Source organism: Aphelocoma coerulescens, unplaced genomic scaffold, assembly GCF_041296385.1.
Source record: "Aphelocoma coerulescens isolate FSJ_1873_10779 unplaced genomic scaffold, UR_Acoe_1.0 HiC_scaffold_137, whole genome shotgun sequence".
NCBI lineage: Eukaryota > Metazoa > Chordata > Aves > Passeriformes > Corvidae > Aphelocoma > Aphelocoma coerulescens.
In genome coordinates this window covers 137,668-147,286 of record NW_027183490.1, presented here as the reverse complement: position 1 = coordinate 147,286, position 9,619 = coordinate 137,668, and positions in this window count along the sequence as shown.

Below are 9,619 nucleotides of genomic sequence, written 5' to 3'. Positions count from 1 at the left end.
TTCCATGATTCCCCACAATGTCACAATGCTCTCCAGGCTTCCATTAGGCCCTGCTTTGCCACAATGGTCCCCTTGTTTCCATGCGGCCTTGCTGTGTCACAATGGACGTACGGTTCCATGATGTTGCGTGGTGTCACCGTGCTCTTCTTGAATCCGCCGAGTAACCATGGACCATTGGTTCCATGCAGCCGTGTCACAATGGGCTCCTTGATTCCATGATTCCCCACGGTGTCACAATGGAGCCTTGTTTCTAGGAGGTTCTGTACTGTCACAATTGCCTCCTTGATGCCATCAGCCCCTGCAGTGTCACAATGGCTCCTTGGTTCCATGAGGAACACAATAGCTTGGCATAAGCATTGAGCAACAGCTGCTGAACACACCTGGCAACATCTGCTTGCATCAAAAGAGTGCTTCAAGCTGACAATGGCACCAGCAGCTTCCATCTGCAACAGACACCCAGGGAAAGGACAGGCTGTGCCGGTTTGGACAAATGTGGAGGAAAATATCCTCTGATAGAAGGCAGGTTACACCCAGCCCTCCCCCACCAGGTTTTTGGAAAAAAGAACTTTCCTGGGAAGAAAGTGAAAGAGATAAAAACTATTTTTTTAACAAACACACAGGAAAAGGATAACAATGCTAAATATTAAAAGCTCTCGCTGTGCAGAGAAAGCTGGGATAATTTGAGAGTCCTTCCGTGTTTCGGTGGGGTCTCCTGAAACATCCATAGACAGCGAGGCCCGTGCAAAGAAACAGGGAGCGATTCTTGAGAGAAGTTTCAGAGCTCTTTCTTCTCCAGCCACATGGGCGGGGCACTGCCAAAGAACTGAGCAATCACGGCACAACCAGGGCCCTCCTGGCACAGGGCAACACAAAATAAGCAGTGCTGAACAGGATTAGGGCACATGTGAGCAGGGAGCAGGGAGACCCCGTGCCCAGGCCATGCCTCTACCCCAGGGTCCCCTCTCCCATGACCTCATGGCAGGAGGGAGGAACCCCAACACTTCCGTAGGTGCAGTCTCTCTCCTCCTCCTTGCAGCTGGCTCATGGGCCCACATTCAGGGCCCCCACCTCGGGAGAAAATTCTCCCAATGTGCTCTGATGTTGAAAGAGTCAAGAAGAGAAGAAGGGAAAAAAAACCCCCGAAGTCCCAGGAAAACAAAGTTCAACTCTCCATCTCCCCCCAGAGAAAAGGAGCTGAAAACTGGCTAAAAAGAAACAAAGTTGCTTCCCTCTGCTCTTGCTGCAAGCAGGATGCAGAGGAGTGTGTATGTGTGTCCTTGAACAAACGCTCTGAGAAGTTTGTCCGGTTTTTTTTCCTCTCCCCCCTCTCAGGCTCAGTTGAAAGGCACAGAAATGCACAAAGTTCACTTCTGGGCATAGAGCAGCAATAGGGGATACACATGATAAAGTCACCCCAAGACACAGGGAGAGAGAATTCAGTGGAAAGACTCCGAGAATTCTGCTCCCAGAGATCATTCCTGCTCACACTGACCCTTGTAGAAAGGGGACATCGTTCCAGGCAGCCTGTACTGAGCATGTGGCTCCTGAGTGGGGTTTGTTGTTTAGGAAACCTGCTCCGGCTTTTCCATTCTTTCCTTGCAAACAGGAAAACTTCTCCTGGGGCTGTGTGCAGGCAGAGCCCTGAGGAGAGCAGGTGGCACATGGTGCGCTGGGCTGGGACAGCCAGCTGCAGAGCTCAAGGGAAGAAGCCCAAAGTGTCACAATGGCTCCTTGCCTTCCCATGCAACACCTGGGTCACAATGGTCTCCTTGATTCCATGAGGCCCCACTGTGTCACAATGGCTCCTTGGTTCCATCAGGTTCCGCAGTGTCACCATGGTCTCTTTTGATCCGCACTGTCATCATGGACAATTGGTTCCATGAGGCCCCGCAGTGTCACAATGGTCCCTTGCTTCCATAGGTTTGATGTTGTAACAAAGGACTCCTTGCTTCTATGAGCTAGCCTGCTTTTTGCAGAGGTGTCTTTGGTTCCAACAAGGCCCCGCTGTGTCTCAGTGCACCCTGGCTTCCATGTGGATCTGGAGTATCACAAAGGCTCCTTGGTTCCACCAGGTCCTGCTGTGTCACAATGGGTCCTGTGGTCCCTGAGGCCCTCCAAAGTCATCATGGATGCTTGCTTCCATGAGGTTCCATTATTAGCCAGTGGTCATCTTGGTTCCAGGAGTTTCCTTAGTGTCACAATGCTCTCCATGTTTCCATGATTCCCCACAATGTCACAATGCTCTCCAGGCTTCCATTGGGCCCTGCTTTGCCACAATGGTCCCCTTGTTTCCATGCGGCCTTGCTGTGTCACAATGGACCTATGGTTCCATGATGTTGCGTGGTGTCACCGTGCTCTTCTTGAATCCGCCGAGTAACCATGGACCATTGGTTCCATGCAGCCGTGTCACAATGGGCTCCTTGATTCCATGATTCCCCACGGTGTCACAATGGAGCCTTGTTTCTAGGAGGTTCTGTACTGTCACAATTGCCTCATTGATGCCATCAGCCCCTGCAGTGTCACAATGGCTCCTTGGTTCCATGAGGAACACAATAGCTTGGCATAAGCATTGAGCAACAGCTGCTGAACACACCTGGCAACATCTGCTTGCATCAAAAGAGTGCTTCAAGCTGACAATGGCACCAGCAGCTTCCATCTGCAACAGAGACCCAGGAAAGGACAGGCTGTGCCGGTTTGGACAAATGTGGAGGAAAATATCCTCTGATAGAAGGCAGGTTACACCCAGCCCTCCCCCACCAGGTTTTGGAAAAAAGAACTTTCCTAGGAAGAAAGTGAAAGAGATAAAAACTATTTTTTTAACAAACACACAGGAAAAGGATAACAATGCTAAATATTTAAAGCTCTCGCTGTGCAGAGAAAGCTGGGATAATTTGAGAGTCCTTCCGTGTTTCGGTGGGGTCTCCTGAAACATCCATAGACAGCGAGGCCCGTGCAAAGAAACAGGGAGCGATTCTTGAGAGAAGTTTCAGAGCTCTTTCTTCTCCAGCCACATGGGCGGGGCACTGCCAAAGAACTGAGCAATCACGGCACAACCAGGGCCCTCCTGGCACAGGGCAACACAAAATAAGCAGTGCTGAACAGGATTAGGGCACATGTGAGCAGGGAGCAGGGAGACCCCGTGCCCAGGCCATGCCTCTACCCCAGGGTCCCCTCTCCCATGACCTCATGGCAGGAGGGAGGAACCCCAACACTTCCGTAGGTGCAGTCTCTCTCCTCCTCCTTGCAGCTGGCTCATGGGCCCACATTCAGGGCCCCCACCTCGGGAGAAAATTCTCCCAATGTGCTCTGATGTTGAAAGAGTCAAGAAGAGAAGAAGGGAAAAAAAACCCCCGAAGTCCCAGGAAAACAAAGTTCAACTCTCCATCTCCCCCCAGAGAAAAGGAGCTGAAAACTGGCTAAAAAGAAACAAAGTTGCTTCCCTCTGCTCTTGCTGCAAGCAGGATGCAGAGGAGTGTGTATGTGTGTCCTTGAACAAACGCTCTGAGAAGTTTGTCCGGTTTTTTTTCCTCTCCCCCCTCTCAGGCTCAGTTGAAAGGCACAGAAATGCACAAAGTTCACTTCTGGGCATAGAGCAGCAATAGGGGATACACATGATAAAGTCACCCCAAGACACAGGGAGAGAGAATTCAGTGGAAAGACTCCGAGAATTCTGCTCCCAGAGATCATTCCTGCTCACACTGACCCTTGTAGAAAGGGGACATCGTTCCAGGCAGCCTGTACTGAGCATGTGGCTCCTGAGTGGGGTTTGTTGTTTAGGAAACCTGCTCCGGCTTTTCCATTCTTTCCTTGCAAACAGGAAAACTTCTCCTGGGGCTGTGTGCAGGCAGAGCCCTGAGGAGAGCAGGTGGCACATGGTGCGCTGGGCTGGGACAGCCAGCTGCAGAGCTCAAGGGAAGAAGCCCAAAGTGTCACAATGGCTCCTTGCCTTCCCATGCAACACCTGGGTCACAATGGTCTCCTTGATTCCATGAGGCCCCACTGTGTCACAATGGCTCCTTGGTTCCATCAGGTTCCGCAGTGTCACCATGGACTCTTTTGATCCGCACTGTCATCATGGACAATTGGTTCCATGAGGCCCCGCAGTGTCACAATGGTCCCTTGCTTCCATAGGTTTGATGTTGTAACAAAGGACTCCTTGCTTCTATGAGCTAGCCTGCTTTTTGCAGAGGTGTCTTTGGTTCCAACAAGGCCCCGCTGTGTCTCAGTGCACCCTGGCTTCCATGTGGATCTGGAGTATCACAAAGGCTCCTTGGTTCCACCAGGTCCTGCTGTGTCACAATGGGTCCTGTGGTCCCTGAGGCCCTCCAAAGTCATCATGGATGCTTGCTTCCATGAGGTTCCATTATTAGCCAGTGGTCATCTTGGTTCCAGGAGTTTCCTTAGTGTCACAATGCTCTCCATGTTTCCATGATTCCCCACAATGTCACAATGCTCTCCAGGCTTCCATTGGGCCCTGCTTTGCCACAATGGTCCCCTTGTTTCCATGCGGCCTTGCTGTGTCACAATGGACCTATGGTTCCATGATGTTGCGTGGTGTCACCGTGCTCTTCTTGAATCCGCCGAGTAACCATGGACCATTGGTTCCATGCAGCCGTGTCACAATGGGCTCCTTGATTCCATGATTCCCCACGGTGTCACAATGGAGCCTTGTTTCTAGGAGGTTCTGTACTGTCACAATTGCCTCATTGATGCCATCAGCCCCTGCAGTGTCACAATGGCTCCTTGGTTCCATGAGGAACACAATAGCTTGGCATAAGCATTGAGCAACAGCTGCTGAACACACCTGGCAACATCTGCTTGCATCAAAAGAGGGCTTCAAGCTGACAATGGCACCAGCAGCTTCCATCTGCAACAGAGACCCAGGAAAGGACAGGCTGTGCCGGTTTGGACAAATGTGGAGGAAAATATCCTCTGATAGAAGGCAGGTTACACCCAGCCCTCCCCCACCAGGTTTTGGAAAAAAGAACTTTCCTAGGAAGAAAGTGAAAGAGATAAAAACTATTTTTTTAACAAACACACAGGAAAAGGATAACAATGCTAAATATTTAAAGCTCTCGCTGTGCAGAGAAAGCTGGGATAATTTGAGAGTCCTTCTGTGTTTCGGTGGGGTCTCCTGAAACATCCATAGACAGCGAGGCCCGTGCAAAGAAACAGGGAGCGATTCTTGGTAGAAGTTTCAGAGCTCTTTCTTCTCCAGCCACATGGGCGGGGCACTGCCAAAGAACTGAGCAATCACGGCACAACCAGGGCCCTCCTCACACAGGGCAACACAAAATAAGCAGTGCTGAACAGGGTTAGGGCACATGTGAGCAGGGAGCAGGGAGACCCCCCGTGCCCAGGCCATGCCTCTACCCCAGGGTCCCCTCTCCCATGACCGCATGGCAGGAGGGAGGAACCCCAACACTTCCGTAGGTGCAGTCTCTCTCCTCCTCCTTGCAGCTGGCTCATGGGCCCACATTCAGGGCCCCCACCTCGGGAGAAAATTCTCCCAATGTGCTCTGATGTTGAAAGAGTCAAGAAGAGAAGAAGGGAAAAACAACCCCCAAAGTCCCAGGAAAACAAAGTTCAACTCTCCATCTCCCCCCAGAGAAAAGGAGCTGAAAACTGGCTAAAAAGAAACAAAGTTGCTTCCCTCTGCTCTTGCTGCAAGCAGGATGCAGAGGAGTGTGTATGTGTGTCCTTGAACAAACGCTCTGAGAAGTTTGTCCGGTTTTTTTTCCTCTCCCCCCTCTCAGGCTCAGTTGAAAGGCACAGAAATGCACAAAGTTCACTTCTGGGCATAGAGCAGCAATAGGGGATACACATGATAAAGTCACCCCAAGACACAGGGAGAGAGAATTCAGTGGAAAGACTCCGAGAATTCTGCTCCCAGAGATCATTCCTGCTCACACTGACCCTTGTAGAAAGGGGACATCGTTCCAGGCAGCCTGTACTGAGCATGTGGCTCCTGAGTGGGGTTTGTTGTTTAGGAAACCTGCTCCGGCTTTTCCATTCTTTCCTTGCAAACAGGAAAACTTCTCCTGGGGCTGTGTGCAGGCAGAGCCCTGAGGAGAGCAGGTGGCACATGGTGCGCTGGGCTGGGACAGCCAGCTGCAGAGCTCAAGGGAAGAAGCCCAAAGTGTCACAATGGCTCCTTGCCTTCCCATGCAACACCTGGGTCACAATGGTCTCCTTGATTCCATGAGGCCCCACTGTGTCACAATGGCTCCTTGGTTCCATCAGGTTCCGCAGTGTCACCATGGTCTCTTTTGATCCGCACTGTCATCATGGACAATTGGTTCCATGAGGCCCCGCAGTGTCACAATGGTCCCTTGGTTGCATAGCTTTTACGTTGTAACAATGGACTCCTTGCTTCTATGAGCTAGCCTGCTTTTTGCAGAGGTGTCTTTGGTTCCAACAAGGCCCCGCTGTGTCTCAGTGCACCCTGGCTTCCATGTGGATCTGGAGTATCACAAAGGCTCCTTGGTTCCACCAGGTCCTGCTGTGTCACAATGGGTCCTGTGGTCCCTGAGGCCCTCCAAAGTCATTGTGGATGCTTGCTTCCATGAGGTTCCATTATGTGCCAGTGGTCATCTTGGTTCCAGGAGTTTCCTTAGTGTCACAATGCTCTCCATGTTTCCATGATTCCCCACAATGTCACAATGCTCTCCAGGCTTCCATTAGGCCCTGCTTTGCCACAATGGTCCCCTTGTTTCCATGCGGCCTTGCTGTGTCACAATGGACGTACGGTTCCATGATGTTGCGTGGTGTCACCGTGCTCTTCTTGAATCCGCCGTGTAACCATGGACCATTGGTTCCATGCAGCCGTGTCACAATGGGCTCCTTGATTCCATGATTCCCCACGGTGTCACAATGGAGCCTTGTTTCTAGGAGGTTCTGTACTGTCACAATTGCCTCCTTGATGCCATCAGCCCCTGCAGTGTCACAATGGCTCCTTGGTTCCATGAGGAACACAATAGCTTGGCATAAGCATTGAGCAACAGCTGCTGAACACACCTGGCAACATCTGCTTGCATCAAAAGAGGGCTTCAAGCTGACAATGGCACCAGCAGCTTCCATCTGCAACAGACACCCAGGGAAAGGACAGGCTGTGCCGGTTTGGACAAATGTGGAGGAAAATATCCTCTGATAGAAGGCAGGTTACACCCAGCCCTCCCCCACCAGCTTCGGGAAAAAAGAATTTTCCTGGGAAGAAAGTGAAAGAGATAAAAACTACTTTTTTAACAAACACACAGGAAAAGGATAACAATGCTAAATATTAAAACCTCTCGCTGTGCAGAGAAAGCTGGGATAATTTGAGAGTCCTTCCGTGTTTCGGTGGGGTCTCCTGAAACATCCATAGACAGCGAGGCCTGTGCAAAGAAACAGGGAGCGATTCTTGAGAGAAGTTTCAGAGCTCTTTCTTCTCCAGCCACATGGGCGGGGCACTGCCAAAGAACTGAGCAATCACGGCACAACCAGGGCCCTCCTGGCACAGGGCAACACAAAATAAGCAGTGCTGAACAGGGTTAGGGCACATGTGAGCAGGGAGCAGGGAGACCCCGTGCCCAGGCCATGCCTCTACCCCAGGGTCCCCTCTCCCATGACCTCATGGCAGGGGGGAGGAACCCCAACACTTCCGTAGGTGTAGTCTCTCTCCTCCTCCTTGCAGCTGGCTCATGGGCCCACATTCAGGGCCCCCACCTCGGGAGAAAATTCTCCCAATGTGGTCTGATGTTGAAAGAGTCAAGAAGAGAAGAAGGGAAAAAAAACCCCCGAAGTCCCAGGAAAACAAAGTTCAACTCTCCATCTCCCTCCAGAGAAAAGGAGCTGAAAACTGGCTAAAAAGAAACAAAGTTGCTTCCCTCTGCTCTTGCTGCAAGCAGGATGCAGAGGAGTGTGTATGTGTGTCCTTGAACAAACGCTCTGAGAAGTTTGTCTGGCTTTTTTTTCCTCTCCCCCCTCTCAGGCTCAGTTGAAAGGCACAGAAATGCACAAAGTTCACTTCTGGGCATAGAGCAGCAATAGGGGGATACACATGATAAAGTCACCCCAAGACACAGGGACAGAGAATTCAGTGGAAAGACTCCGAGAATTCTGCTCCCAGAGATCATTCATTCCTGCTCACACTGACCCTTGTAGAAAGGGGACATCGTTCCCGGCAGCCTGTACTGAGCATGTGGCTCCTGAGTGGGGTTTGTTGTTTAGGAAACCTGCTCCGGCTTTTCCATTCTTTCCTTGCAAACAGGAAAACTTCTCCTGGGGCTGTGTGCAGGCAGAGCCCTGAGGAGAGCAGGTGGCACATGGTGCGCTGGGCTGGGACAGCCAGCTGCAGAGCTCAAGGGAAGAAGCCCAAAGTGTCACAATGGCTCCTTGCCTTCCCATGCAACACCTGGGTCACAATGGTCTCCTTGATTCCATGAGGCCCCACTGTGTCACAATGGCTCCTTGGTTCCATGAGGCCCCGCAGTGTCACAATGGTCCCTTGGTTCCATAGCTTTTACGTTGTAACAATGGACTCCTTGCTTCTATGAGCTAGCCTGCTTTTTGCAGAGGTGTCTTTGGTTCCAACAAGGCCCCACTGTGTCTCAGTGCACCCTGGCTTCCATGTGGATGTGGAGTATCACAAAGGCTCCTTGGTTCCACCAGGTCCTGCTGTGTCACAATGGGTCCTGTGGTCCCTGAGGCCCTCCAAAGTCATCATGGATGCTTGCTTCCATGAGGTTCCATTATGTGCCAGTGGTCATCTTGGTTCCAGGAGTTTCCTTAGTGTCACAATGCTCTCCATGTTTCCATGATTCCCCACAATGTCACAATGCTCTCCAGGCTTCCATTAGGCCCTGCTTTGCCACAATGGTCCCCTTGTTTCCATGCGGCCTTGCTGTGTCACAATGGACGTACGGTTCCATGATGTTGCGTGGTGTCACCGTGCTCTTCTTGAATCCGCCGTGTAACCATGGACCATTGGTTCCATGCAGCCGTGTCACAATGGGCTCCTTGATTCCATGATTCCCCACGGTGTCACAATGGAGCCTTGTTTCTAGGAGGTTCTGTACTGTCACAATTGCCTCATTGATGCCATCAGCCCCTGCAGTGTCACAATGGCTCCTTGGTTCCATGAGGAACACAAGAGCTTGGCATAAGCATTGAGCAACAGCTGCTGAACACACCTGGCAACATCTGCTTGCATCAAAAGAGGGCTTCAAGCTGACAATGGCACCAGCAGCTTCCATCTGCAACAGACACCCAGGGAAAGGACAGGCTGTGCCGGTTTGGACAAATGTGGAGGAAAATATCCTCTGATAGAAGGCAGGTTACACCCAGCCCTCCCCCACCAGGTTTTTGGAAAAAAGAACTTTCCTGGGAAGAAAGTGAAAGAGATAAAAACTATTTTTTTAACAAACACACAGGAAAAGGATAACAATGCTAAATATTAAAAGCTCTCGCTGTGCAGAGAAAGCTGGGATAATTTGAGAGTCCTTCCGTGTTTCGGTGGGGTCTCCTGAAACATCCATAGACAGCGAGGCCCGTGCAAAGAAACAGGGAGCGATTCTTGAGAGAAGTTTCAGAGCTCTTTCTTCTCCAGCCACATGGGCGGGGCACTGCCAAAGAACTGAGC